Source organism: Balaenoptera physalus (genome assembly GCF_965194825.1).
Source record: "Balaenoptera physalus genome assembly, chromosome: 10".
NCBI classification, from domain to species: domain Eukaryota; kingdom Metazoa; phylum Chordata; class Mammalia; order Artiodactyla; family Balaenopteridae; genus Balaenoptera; species Balaenoptera physalus.
This window is the reverse complement of record NC_138889.1, coordinates 19866543-19880884: the sequence shown is the minus strand read 5'-3', so window position 1 is coordinate 19880884 and position 14342 is coordinate 19866543.

The window sequence follows — 14342 nt, the reverse complement described above, 5'->3', positions numbered from 1 at the left end:
GCTTAGCTGCTGCCAAAAACCCAGGCACCTTGGAGAAGAACATTCAGTGTCGCTGGAAAAAGATCCCCAAGAATATAAGGAAGGTCCAGCCACCGTCCCATGAAAAAGAACCCCCAACACCCATCTGTGTAGATCCTACCCCTCCTTTATACTTACCTACCCCTCTTCCAGTCCCTACCATCAATCCCCCTATTTTAACTGGGCAGCCCATGACTTCTGTGGCAATCCCTTCCACCAGCATGGTCACGGCATCTGGAAGTTTGACCTTGCAGCCTAGTGTCTACACGGACACTACTGCCCCTTCCCAAGCTGTCATTGTTAGGTCTCCCCCAGGTTTCAGGGTGGAGCAGAGGCACCCTGCAGGGGTACCAGTGTCCATCACCCCACCTGTGCCGATGGTCCCCTGCGCCACCCCAATTTTTAACCATCCCTTTGGCCCCCAAACCAACCCTCAGCCCATATTTGGGACCTCTGATGGGCAGCAGAGGGCCTCTCTCCCTGGTGCTCCTGTTTTCTCCACACGCCCATTTACAGCTTCAGCTCCTGTTTTCCCCAGCCCCCCATTTATGGCTTCAGGTCCTGTTTTCCCCAGCCCCCCATTTACAGCTTCGGCTCCTGTTTTCCCCAGACCCCCATTTACGGCTTCGGCCGTCATTGGTGCTTCAGCAGGCAGCAGCTCTGACACCAAACCTATGGACACCACACCTCCTTCCCAGGCTGTCATTTTCCATTCGGCTCCTGCTTTCCCCAGCCCCCCATTTACGGCCTCAGCCGTCACCAATGCTTCAGCAGGCAGCAGCTCTGACACTGTACCTATGGACACCACACCTCCTTCCCAGGCTGTCATTTCCCATTCGGCTCCTGTTTTCCCCAGCCCCCCAGTTACGGCTTCGGCCGTCACCAATGCTTCAGCAGGCAGCAGCTCTGACACTGTACCTATGGACACCACACCTCCTTCCCAGGCTGTCATTTTCCATTCGGCTCCTGTTTTCCCCAGCCCCTCAGTTATGGCTTCGGCCGTCACCAATGCTTCAGCAGGCAGCAGCTCTGACACTGTACCTATGGACACCACACCTCCTTCCCAGGCTGTCATTTACCATTCGGCTCCTGCTTTCCCCAGCCCCCCATTTACAGCTTCGGCCGTCACCAATGCTTCAGCAGGCAGCAGCTCTGACACTGTACCTATGGACACCACACCTCCTTCCCAGGCTGTCATTTACCATTCGGCTCCTGTTTTCCCCAGCCCCCCATTTACGGCTTCGGCCGTCACCAGTGCTTCAGCAGGCAGCAGCTCTGACACTGTACCTATGGACACCACACCTCCTTCCCAGGCTGTCATTTCCCATTCGGCTCCTGTTTTCCCCAGCCCCCCAGTTACGGCTTCGGCCGTCACCAATGCTTCAGCAGGCAGCAGCTCTGACACTGTACCTATGGACACCACACCTCCTTCGCAGGCTGTCATTTTCCAGTCTGCCCCTGTCTCTAGGCAGAAGCAATAGGCATTTCACAGGGCTGTTCCTAGTTCTGGGAACACACCACCCAGTGGTAGCAATGCCTCAGCCCATGCCTCGACTCGTTTACCTGCAACGCCGGCCAACAGATAGACCAACACTTCAAGCTTCCTTAGACCCAGGTCTCCCGTCTCAGGCCACATTGGGGGCCAATGATGGGCAGAGGCCTAACGATAATTTTCTATTGGGAAACCCAGCAGCTTCAGCACAAGATAAAGTCCTAGTCGCTCCTGCAGCCTAGCCACCGCGAGTCAGCATCATGCAGTCAGCTTTGCCAGCTTCCCTATTCGCCACCACCAGCAACACGCAGCCGGCCTTTGGCGACAACCCAGGCATTCTCCCCAGGGCTGTGTCCATTGCTACTGGCTTCGGACTTGCCACCAGGATGCCCAGTACTGGGGACAGTAGCTCACTCTTTGCCGACACCACACCGGGCCCACTGTTCAGGGGACCTGCAGCCCCTACGGCCGGTGGGAGCCTTGGGGTCGGTGTGCCAGCCCCAGGCCTCACTCACTCACAGGCATCCAGACCACTTAACGTTGGGGCAGGACTAAGTGGGGCACCCAGCACCGCTTCTGTTCCTACTTCGGGCCAGACAACCTGCCATCTACCTGACCACGGCAAGGCTGCTGCAGTAGGAGGGGCAGGCACCATCCCAGCATTTGGGAACATACCTGATTCCACCTTAAATCCAAACACTTGGGGCCTACCTGGGCTGAATACAGGTGGTACGGTGATGGCAGGGGACAACACCATCCCCACGATGGGAGGCCCTAGTGTTTCCACTTGCCGTCACTGCACACAGGGCCCATCTGGACGTAGAAAATCTACTTTTAAAAGTTCCATCACCAAGGAGAAGAAATCTGTCAAGGGACATGTCAGTTTCCTCCTTCTAACAGAGCACACCACATCTGTTGCAGTTGCAAGTGTGGTCATCACCCGTGGGTTTCAACACACTTCTACTTCTACCTTATTGCCAAGCACAAGGGGCCCACCTGCCCACAATCTAGGTGGTGGTCGTCTAGGAGGGAACAACATCATGCCCATGACTGGAGGACCTGCTATTCCCGCTTACAACTGGGACCCACCTGGCCAACACACAGGTGGTGCGGACGGAGGGCACAACATCTCACCGGTGCTGGGAGGCCCTGTGTCAATAACTGCCATCAGACTTGGAACCCATCTGTGCTGAGAACGGGGGGAGGGGGCATGGGGGACAGCACCACACCTGCTGTGACTGGATACACTTCTGGTGCCACATTCATACAAAGCACCTGAGGCCCCCCCTGGTCAAAACCCAGGTGGTACCATGGGGGATAGCAGCATCCATACTTAGAGAGGAAGCTCCACTCTCAGGAAGAACACTGGGGTCCCCGAGTCAGGACACCCCTCTGACTTAGACGAGCCAGCATTGTGTTTGCAGGCCCCTGGTCAGGGCAGCTGTGCCTGTGCTCATAGGAGTGTGGCAGCCGCATAACCTGCCCAGGGCTTCATAGGAGCCACCAGCGAATTCCTTTCTTCTATGAAGAAACTCAACAAATGAAGAGCAGATCTTATTCTGCAAACTGTGTGTAACCATGAATGGACTTTGCCTCACTGGAAAGCGGCTCAGCCCCTTGAAGTGAAACTTAACCTCCTCTCTTCCTACAGCAAGCCGGAGGACCACACCTCAGGGGTGTGCAAGAGTGTGTGTGTGTGTGTGTGTGTGTGTGTGTGTGTGTGTGTGTGTGCTGGAGGGTGAGGAGCATATGAGCCCACTTCAGAACTACACCAGACTTGAGAAGTTCCAGTTAGGAGAATGGAAGAGAGCTGGCTGTATCATCCACTGTGCCATCCCTGGCTTGACTGTTAACTTGGCGGACCCAAGCTCCTGGCCAGTTTTCCCTAGACTTGGAACTGGCAGGATGCCCACTGCTGTTTTCAGATGCTTCCCCTCCCCCTATGCATTTGCCTCAATGGGCCCTTCTCTTTCCCAGCTTTATGTACATATATATATGTCAATAAAACCTTGTTCATATTAATCTGCTTCTGTTTATGTGTCTTTACTCACTGACTCAGCTGTAGAGGAAGAACTGACACATGTGAGTGGTGATGTGGGAGCCCGACTTAAGACACCAAAATTTTGTGTCCCAGTGACTGGGATGTGGAATTAGGCACACATTATGGCTGCACGTGCTGACTCCTGAAATCTGTTTTCAGTCTAACGAGTGACAATCAGGAGGAACTAAGGTCCAGAGGAGGGAGAGATGGGGTGACTCACCCTGGCTTCTCTATATGTCTGTCCCCTCACCACTCTGACCACACTGGAGGCTAGAGAATCCCTGATGTGTGATAAGGAACCACACTTAATGATTGTACTTTTCAAAAATGTTGAAATGTCTTTTGGGGCATCTTTTTATTCAATTGAGACTTAGGCCAGTCAACTTCATATATTCCCTTTACACCCAGAGAGGACAGATTTGGCATCCAGGTCCATGTGTCTAGAGAAACAAAGGAAGAGTTCATACCTGCTCTGTAATTACCGAAAATTTAAGTTGACCTCAAATGTACCATGTTGCTTAAAATTAAAGATCCTCTTTAATAACTGGCTTGGCTCTGAGCTAACCCACTAAAATATCAAATCACAAGAGTGACAATTGTGCCCAGTTCTGGCTGGCCCTAGAGTTCTACTGGGCCTCAACCAGGTTTAATAATGGCAAAATTCCTGAGTCTGTGCAGCCTATCTTCCAGTTGGAAGGGAGAACAGAAACCCATGTACATTATCTGGTAGGTTCGCCAGGAATAAATACTATGGAGATTAAGCAGTATATGGTGAGGTGAGATTGTGGGCAGAGAGGAGCAAGGCTTTCAACGTAAACGGTAGACAGGATAAGTCTTACTGGGAAGGTGGAATTTGAACAGTCTAGAGGGAGGCAGATGAGTCAGACATCTGAGGGAAAAGCATTCCAGATCATGGGAATGACCTCTGCAAGGCCCAGAGGAAGGATGCCAGTGTCCTCAGGGAAGAATCAGTAAATAATGTGGCTGGAATAGAGTCAGCAAGTAGGAGGGAGGGAAGGAGGAAAGGAGGACAGAGGAGATGTGTGTAGAATTCCCTGCATCACCATTTATTGACTGAGTGATCACAAACAGTTAATTCAACCTTCAAGTGTTTCAGTGAACTCAGTGCTTTTCCTATGGCCTACTGACCTCTCAAGAGTTTTGGAAGGATAAAATAATGTAGGGAAGTGACTTATAAGCCACTGTTACTGTTCTATACATAAGGATAGATGGGTAGACAGGTAGATATAGATAGACAGATACATAGATAGATAGATACATAGACAGATAGAGAGATAGAGAGATAGACAGAGAGAGAGATAGAGATAGATAGATAGATAGACAGATAGAGAGAGAGATAGATAGAGAGATGGAGAGATAGACAGATAGATAGATAGACACACAGATAGATAGATACACAGATAGATAGAGAGATAGAGAGATAGACAGAGAGATAGGTAGATATAGAGAGATAGATAGATAGATAGACAGAGACATAGAGAGATAGATATAGATAGATACATAGACAGACAGATAGATACAGAGATAGACAGATAGAGAGAGAGAGAGATAGATACATAGATAGATAGATAGATAGATAGATAGATAGATAGATAGATAGAGTTAAGGACTGAATTTCTGTGCCCCCCCAAACCAAATTCATATGTTGAAACCCTATCCTCTTATGTATGATGAAATTAGGAGGTGGAGCCTTCAGGAGGTAATTAGGTTTAGAAGAGGTCATGAGGGTGAAGCTGCCATGATGTGATTAGCTCTTATAAGAAGAGGAAGATACACCAGAGCTTTCCCTCTCCACCATGTGAAGAGACAGCAAGAAGGTGGCCCTCTACAAGCCAAAAAAGGAGGACTCACCAGGAACTGGATTTGCCTTGATCTTGGACTTCCCAGACTCCAGAACTGTGTGAAACGTCTGTTGTTCAAGACACTCAGTCTATGATATTTTGTTATAGCAGCCTAAGCAGACTGATACAGATAGGTAAACAGGGAGATAATGATTGATAGATGATAGATAGATAGATAGATAGATAGATAGATAGATAGATATACATACATTCATACTCACTTCAGTGACAGATGGAGATACTGCACATATATGTATGCTTAATGAATTCCTTCTAAAGCTTTCACTTGGCAATTCAAATGGGAGATCCCCTTTTTAAAGGGAGCATAAAAGTGCTTACTTTTATGAAGTACACAGGTGGAAAAATATAACAGCCTAAAAATGCACAGCACTGAGCCTAGTGAAACATTTATGAGATTAGACCTGTAAAAACAAAGAACACCATCACAGAGAGGCTTCCAGACTCCTCCAGGCACCCAGGCGCCTGATTCATTTACTCTAAGTTGTTTGTTACGGTTCCAGAGGATCAAAACTCCTGCTCCCGAACCTTTTCTGTTTTGTTCTTTTTTAGATTCCATATATACGTGTTAGCATATGGTATTTGTTTTTCTCCTTCTGACTTACTTCACTCTGTATGACAGACTCTAGGTCCATCCACCTCACTACAAATAACTCAATTTCGTTTCTTTTTATGGTTGAGTAATATTCCATTGTGTATATGTGCCACAACTTCTTTATCCATTCATCTGTCGATGGACACTTAGATTGCTTCCATGTCCTGGCTATTATAAATAGAGCTGCAATGAACACTGTGGTACATGACCCTTTTTGAATTATGGTTTTCTCAGGGTATATGCCCAGTAGTGAGATTGCTGGGGCAGGACAGGAATAAAGACGCAGACGTAGAGAATGGACTTGAGGACACGGGGAGGGGGAAGGGGAAGCTGGGACAAAGTGAGAGAGTGGCATGGACATATATACACTCCCAAACGTAAAATAGATAGCTAGTGGGAAGCAGCCGCATAGCACAGGGAGATCAGCTTAGGGCTTTCTGACCACCTAGAGGGGTGGGATAGGGAGGGTGGGAGGGAGACACAAGAGGGAGGGGATATGGGGATATATGTATATGTGTAGCTGATTCACTTTGTTATAAAGGAGAAACTAACACATCATTGTAAAGCAACTATACTCCAATAAAATGTTAAAATAAAAAACAAACTCCTGCTACCTGGCTTCAGAGACTCTCCTGCCCTTGTAGTCAGAACTGCCTCCCAGAAGCAGGGTTGATATCCAGGTTGCTTCTAATAGTTCCACACCTTCTCTCTGGGGTGCCTGGCAATATTATCAGGGACAATTTTTAATTTTAAAAACTCATACTTCTTGGATTTTTATTTTTAAAAAATGGCCTTCAAAGCTGATAAGAACGATCCTGATAAGGAAAGCATTTAAAAAATGTATGAGAGATTTAAAGATAATTTTGAATTTCATGTTTTGATGCATTTACACAGTTGAAGCTATTTCTAAATAAATTAAAGTATTTTTAATGAAAATAATACATGAACATGATAGCAACTCAAATAATACTGAAATTCAACCCATCTAACCCCAGTTCCCCTCTCCAGAGACAGGTTTTCGCTACTTCAGTGTCACCCCCATAATTCTAAACATTATGTTTATCCTGCTATATCCATTTTAGATCCATTTTAACACCCTAACATGAAGGAGGAACATAAACCCCTACCCCCACTACTACTCATCACTCTTCTTTTCCAATACATCATATTCATGTCATTACTCATGCTGCTTCTCTTTTGTAACTTCATGGAGTTTTGCTAGCTTTATTGATGGGAGAAGTGGTAGCATAGTAGCTAAAAGCACTGGATCTGGACATGGACCACATGGCTTGGAAGCTTTCTTCCTCAGTTAATTAGCTCTGCAATCCGGAGTAATTCATATAACCTTCCTGGGCCTCTGTTTCCTCACCTGTAAACCAAGGAAATGGATGATACCCATTGCACGGAGTTGCTCATGACGATGCAGATAATAATAAGGCATTTGCAGCCTTTAGTATCCAACACCCAGAAGCTCTCAAGAAATATTAGCTCTAGTATATAGCTATACTCTCAACTTTCTTATGGTATCAACTTTCCCCCCAATCTCATCATTTTCTTTCTGCCTGAGACTATTTGTGTCTCCACAGCTCTCTGTCTTTCCTCTCCCCTTGTACAGCTCACCTTTTGTCAATACCATGTTTGTTTCGTTTGTCTGTGCTGATCACATTTACATTTTCTTATGCAATCACAGCAAAGGGTCCTGTGTTTTATCTACAGGTTGACAACAAGGGTTGAAAACCAAGAAGTTATATTAACTATTTAAGTTTTGCTCAGTCCTGGGGACAAGAGTATGGTAGGACTGTATTTTCTTCTCTCTAGGTATGACGCCCCTACTTCTGTCGTTACTATCAATTATTTAAACTCATGCTATATTTTCGTTTGCTTTTGACTTCAACTATTATCTTCTCCCAAGATTTCATTACTTTTCCTAAAATTTGACCCACCTTCTTCTTTTTTTCTCCCTGCACTATTTGCCCATAATAAATTATTTTTTAAATTTTCAAATTCAATATTGTTTCCTTGGCTGGGTCCCATCCTGTGCCAGAACGCTTGTCCCTACCCTACTCAGTTTGGAAGCTGTAAGACCAAAGTAAGGATAAGATCTTAAAAGAAAGGGGACCAACTTGCTTTTAGGCTAGGCCGGATGGTGGCCTCAAAGAACGAGTTTGGGAGTGTTCCTTCCGCTGCAATTTTTTGGAAGAGTTTGAGAAGGATAGGTGTTAGCTATTCTCTAAATGTTTGATAGAATTCGCCCGTGAAGCCATCTGGTCCTGCACTTTTGTTTGTTGGAAGATTTTTAATCACAGTTTCAATTTCATTACTTGTGATTGGGCTGTTCATATTTTCTGTTTCTTCCTGGTTCAGTCTTGGAAGGTTATACCTTTCTAAGAATTTGTCCATTTCTTCCAGGTTGTCCATTTTATTGGCAAAAAGTTGCTTGTAGTAGTCTCTTACGATGCTTTGTATTTCTGAGGTGTCTTTTGTAACTTCTCCTTTTTCATTTCTGATTTTATTGATTTGAGTCCTCTCCCTCTTTTTCTTGATGAGTCTGGGTAATGGCTTATCAATTTTGTTTATCTTCTCAAAGAACCAGCTTTTAGTTTTATTGATCTTTGCTATTGTTTTCTTTGTTTCTATTTCATTTATTTCTGCTCTGATCTTTATGATTTCTTTCCTTCTGCTAACTTTGGGTTTTGTTTGTTCTTCTTTCTCTAGTTTCTTTAGGTGTAAGGTTAGATTGTTTACTTGAGATTTTTCTTGTTTCTTGAGGTAGGCTTGTATAGCTATAAACTTCCCTCTTAGAACTGCTTTTGCTGCATCCCATAGGTTTTGGGGCGTCGTGTTTTCATTGTCATTTGTCTCTAGGTATTTTTTGATTTCCTCTTTGATTTCTTCAGTGATCTCTTGGTTATTTAGTAACGTATTGTTTAGCCTCCATGTGTTTGTGTTTTTTACGTTTTTTCCCCTGTAATTCATTTCTAATCTCATAACGTTGTGGTCAGAAAAGATGCTTGATATGATTTCAATTTTCTTAAATTTACTGAGGCTTGATTTGTGACCCAAGATGTGATCTAGCCTGGAGGATGTTCCGTGCACACTTGAGAAGAACGTGTAATCTGCTGTTTTCGGATGGAATGTCCTATAAATATTGATTAAATCTATCTGGTCTATTGTGTCATTTAGAGCTTCTGTTTCCTTATTTATTTTCATTTTGGATGATCTGTCCATTGGTGTAAGTGAGGTGTTAAAGTCCCCCACTATTATTGTCTTACTGTCGATTTCCTCTTTTATAGCTGTTAGCAGTTGCCTTATGTATTGAGGTGCTCCTATGTTGGGTGCATATATATTTATAATTGTTATATCTTCTTCTTGGATTGATCCCTCGATCATTATGTAGTGTCCTTCCTTGTCTCTTGTAACATTCTTTATTTTAAAGTCTATTTTATCTGATATGAGTATAGCTACTCCAGCTTTCTTTTGATTTCCATTTGCATGGACTATCTTTTTCCATCCCCTCACTTTCAGTCTGTATGTGTCCCTAAGTCTAAAGTGGGTCTCTTGTAGACAGCATATATATGGGTCTTGTTTTTGTATCCATTCAGCAAGCCTGTGTCTTTTGGTTGGAGCATTTAATCCATTCACGTTTAAGGTAATTATCGATATGTATGTTCCTATGACCATTTTCTTAATTGTTTTGGGTTTGTTTTTGTAGGTCCTTTTCTTCTCTTGTGTTTCCCACTTAGAGAAGTTCCTTTAGCATTTGTTGTAGAGCTGGTTTGGTGGTGCTGAATTCTCTTAGCTTTTGCTTGTCTGTAAAGCTTTTGATTTCTCCATCGAATCTGAATGAGATCCTTGCCAGGTAGAGTAATCTTGGTTGTAGGTTCTTCCCTTTCATCACTTTAAGTATATCATGCCACTCCCTTCTGGCTTGTAGAGTTTCTGCTGAGAAATCAGCTGTTAACCTTATGGGAGTTCCCTTGTATGTCATTTGTCATTCTTCCCTTGCTGCTTTCAATAATTTTTCTTTGTCTTTAATTTTTGCCAATTTGATTACTGTGTGTCTCGGCATGTTTCTCCTTGGTTTATCCTGTATAGGACTCGCTGCGCTTCCTGGACTTGGGTGGCTATTTCCTTTCCCAAGTAAGGTAAGTTTTTGACTATAATCTCTTCAAATATTTTCTCTGGTCCTTTCTCTCTCTCTTCTCCTTCTGGGACCCCTATAATGCGAATGTTGTTGCGTTTAATGTTGTCCCAGAGGTCTCTTAGGCTGCTTGCATTTCTTTTCATTCTTTTTTCTTTAGTCTGTTCTGCAGCAGTGAGTTCCACCATTCTGTCTTCCAGGTCACTTATCCATTCTTCTGCCTCAGTTATTCTGCTATTGATTCCTTCTAGTGTAGTCTTCATTTCAGTTACTGTATTGTTCATCTCTGTTTGTTTGTTCTTTATTTATTTATTTTTTTAATTAGTTAATTTATTTATTTTTGGCTGTGTTGGGTCTTCGTTTCTGTGCGAGGGTTTTCTCTAGCTGTGGCAAGCGGGGGCCACTCTTCATCGCGGTGCGTGGGCCTCTCATTATCGCGGCCTCTCTTTTTGCGGAGCACAGGCTCCAGACGCACAGGCTCAGTAGTTGTGGCTCACGGGCCCAGTTGCTCCGCGGCATGTGGGATCTTCCCAGACCAGGGCTCGAACCCATGTCCCCTGCATTGGCAGGCAGATTCTCAACCACTGCACCACCAGGGAAGCCCCCTTGTTTGTTCTTTAATTCTTCTAGGTCTTTGTGAAACATTTCTTGCATCTTCTCAATCTTTGCCTCCATTCTTATTCCGAGGTCCTGGATCATCTTCACTATCATTATTCTGAATTCTTTTTCTGGAAGGTTGCCTATCGCCACTTCGTTTAGTTGTTTTTCTGGGGTTTTATCTTGTTCCTTCATCTGGTGTATAGCCCTCTGCCTTTTCATCTTGTCTATCTTTCTGTGAATGTGGTTTTTGTTCCACAGGCTGCAGGATTATCTCAAAGGTCAACTTTAAACATTTTGCATCTAAAGTGGCTTTGGATACATTTGGATAGAAAGTACAGTCTGAGCACTGTCCAGACACTTAGATACCTTTAAAAACTGTCAACACGTGAACAAATTCTTTTTGTTTTGCTATGTGTTAATGAATTTAAAAAAAGTGACCACATACCAACAAGTGGATTTTTTCTTATATCCAGAATGAGCAGAGTTCTGTTGGTTTCAAGGGCCTTTAGTAAAGCCTTTGCTCCTTCACTGGTGAGGCCGCACTGCTGCAGGTCAAGTGCTTTTGATGAAAGACAAAAGGTCACTTGCTAACTCTACAGATTTAATGTATAGACAACTCTCATTTTCTCACGTGTGGAAGAGTCCTGCACAAGACAAGTCGTGGCAGGTTTGTAATTTTGGGTATGGAAAAAAACAGAAACATATGCGCACACACATAATGCATATTCCAATTGAAAAACCTCTTCTTGGATGTGCAATGATAACCCTGGCTTTAGTACCAATAAATCATCCAACATATTTTACAATTACAGAACTGAAGAATAACTGTATATAACCTATGAGCAAAAAACATCAGAAAATGAATCTCAGTTCATTATTAGCAAGGGTGGCAGTGGCAGTGTAAACCTCACAAGCAAAAACTGGTGGAGCTCAGAAATGCACTGCATTCTTTTGATCACGATCTTGAGCTCCAAATCCCACTTGAAACTAGTTAAAAGGGGAAAACAAAATAGAAGAAATGTAATAACTGTTAGTTTTAGAGCAAAAAAGACAAGTCTAAGAGGATACAAATAATAACAAATTCAAACAATGTGTGAATAGAGAATACATACTAAAAACCTATCATGAAAGTATGATGGTTAAGAACTCTCTCCATGGGGCTTCCCTGGTGGCTCAGTGGTTGAGAGTCTGCCTGCCAATGCAGGGGACGTGGGTTCGCGCCTTGGTCTGGGAGGATCCCATATGCCGCGGAGCAACTGGGCCCGTGAGCCACAACTACTCAGCCTGCGCGTCTGGAGCCGGTGCCCCGCAGCAACAGAGGCCGCGACGGCGAAAGGCCCGCACACTGCGATGAAGAGTGGCCCCGCTTGCCGCAACTAGAGAAAGCCCTCACACAGAAATGAAGACCCCACACAGCCAAAAATAAATAAATAAATAAAATGCTGGCTTAACTCCTAGAGAGTTTCATTATTTAAAAAAAAAAAAAAAAGAACTCTCTCCATAAAAAGTCAGACAAAAACCAGAAAAACTGATCATGAATTCTAGGAGTTCTGGGGCTGAACAACCTACTCATTTAAACCAAAGGGATCATCACCAAAGCACAGGTATTAAAAAATATTACATGAAAGGAAACTATCATGAGTCGTTTTTTTAAGTGTTGTGTGGACCATCACATTGAAATAACTGGAGTCTTTCAACACCCCCATGACACACAGAAATAGCAAGTCAGACATACGGATCTGACAGGATATGATACAACCATTACAACCTCTCACTACAGAAGAATGGACACAGGGTATAATTAACCAAATAGCCAAATTAATACAAACAGCCAGTAAACCTCACCAGTAACTCAAATGAATACAAAATAAAACAAAATGCGGTTATTCTATCAGATTAAGCCAAGATTCTGTAAGAAAAGCCTTTAAAATGTGTATACCCTTTTGATCCAACAACTCTCTTTCTAAGAATTTAACCAAAAGAAATAGTCAGAGATATAGGTAAGGATATATATCAGAGTACTATTTGTAACTGAAAAACTGGACAAAGCTTACATACAAGAATGGATAAGCTATGTGCACTGTGGCATATTCATATAATGGAATACTGAACAATCACAAAAAATGATGCAGGAGATGCAAATTGACTGACTTGCTAAAATGCTCATACTAAATTAACTGAAAAAAGTTATAAAATTTGGAGTAATCCTACTTGCATAGAAAATGGAGAGGTACTCAGTTTTGTAGTTTTACAGTTTTTTACAAGTGCTACAAGCCAGTGTTTGTGAGAGGCAGGATTCACATCCACTGTTGGCGTGGACTACAAATTGGCATAGCATTTCTGGATGGTAATTTGGCAATGTGTATCAACAGTCTTAAAAATATGTCACACTCAGGTCATTCCACTTCTTAGTTCCTTATTCTACAGAAGTAATCCCGATGGACACAGAGATGTATACACAACGTATTCACAATGTTTCTGACAGGGAAAAGCAAACTGTGTAAATCTAATTGCAAAGAATTGATTAAACTATGGGACATCAATATGATGGAATACTACAGGATACATCATTAAGTGAAAAAAGCAGGAATATGAAATAGCAAGTATACTACAATTCTATTTTTGTAATCACTAAGTGTACAGATATATTTATAGAAAAATAGAAGACTGAAAGTGTATACACCAAAATGAACAGTGATTACGTCTGGGTATTAAGATTACAGGTAATTGTTCTCTTGTAACTCTGCATTTTCTATAAAGAATATATGCAACTCGTAGAGAAAGTTTACAAGCAAAATAAAACCTATCAGAAAAATGAGGCTTTAAAAAAAATCCTATCACAACAGTATCATGCCAAAAGCTAAGCATATATCATATTAAAAATTCAATATTTTCAATTTTAGAATTTACCTCTAAGCCATAAATCCTCACTAAGAGATTCTGCCAAAGCACTTGCACCCAGGTCACCAATGAGCGTGTTGCAGTTCAGAGAGATGCGCCTCAAACCAGCCATACAGTCAAGCTCAGGTCTCCTGGAACGAAGACTCTCAGCCCAGGTTTCTTCATGCCTTCTGGTAGTCTGATACTTCAAAGATTTAATGGGATGAAATTAAGATGCTTGAAGAAGGAAACAGGGTGTGCCCACTGAGTATGGCTTACTATGTCAGAGATTTACACACACACATATCAAGCATGTATGCCAGGAGAATCAACCTGAGAAATTAAACAGTCACTGCTGCTTTACGAGTCCAGTGACCCAGATTCTAGTTGGTCAGTGATTAGATTCCAGCCACTGGACGACCTGCTCTTGAACAGTTATGTCAAGTTGGACAACTCAATTACAGTCTATGAATTCTTTTCCTTATCTTCTAAGTCAGGGAATTGGTTCTAAATTCTATCATTGCTGAGGCTCTAAATGTCATCATTCTGTCCTCCAATGGTCTCCAAACACCTGACTGGGCAACCCATAAGAAAACTTTTTAATATGCATCTTGTTTTTTAACAAATTATATACACGAAGTTCTATACATATAATGTATGTACATTATACACTACACAGATAGTGTTTAAATGAT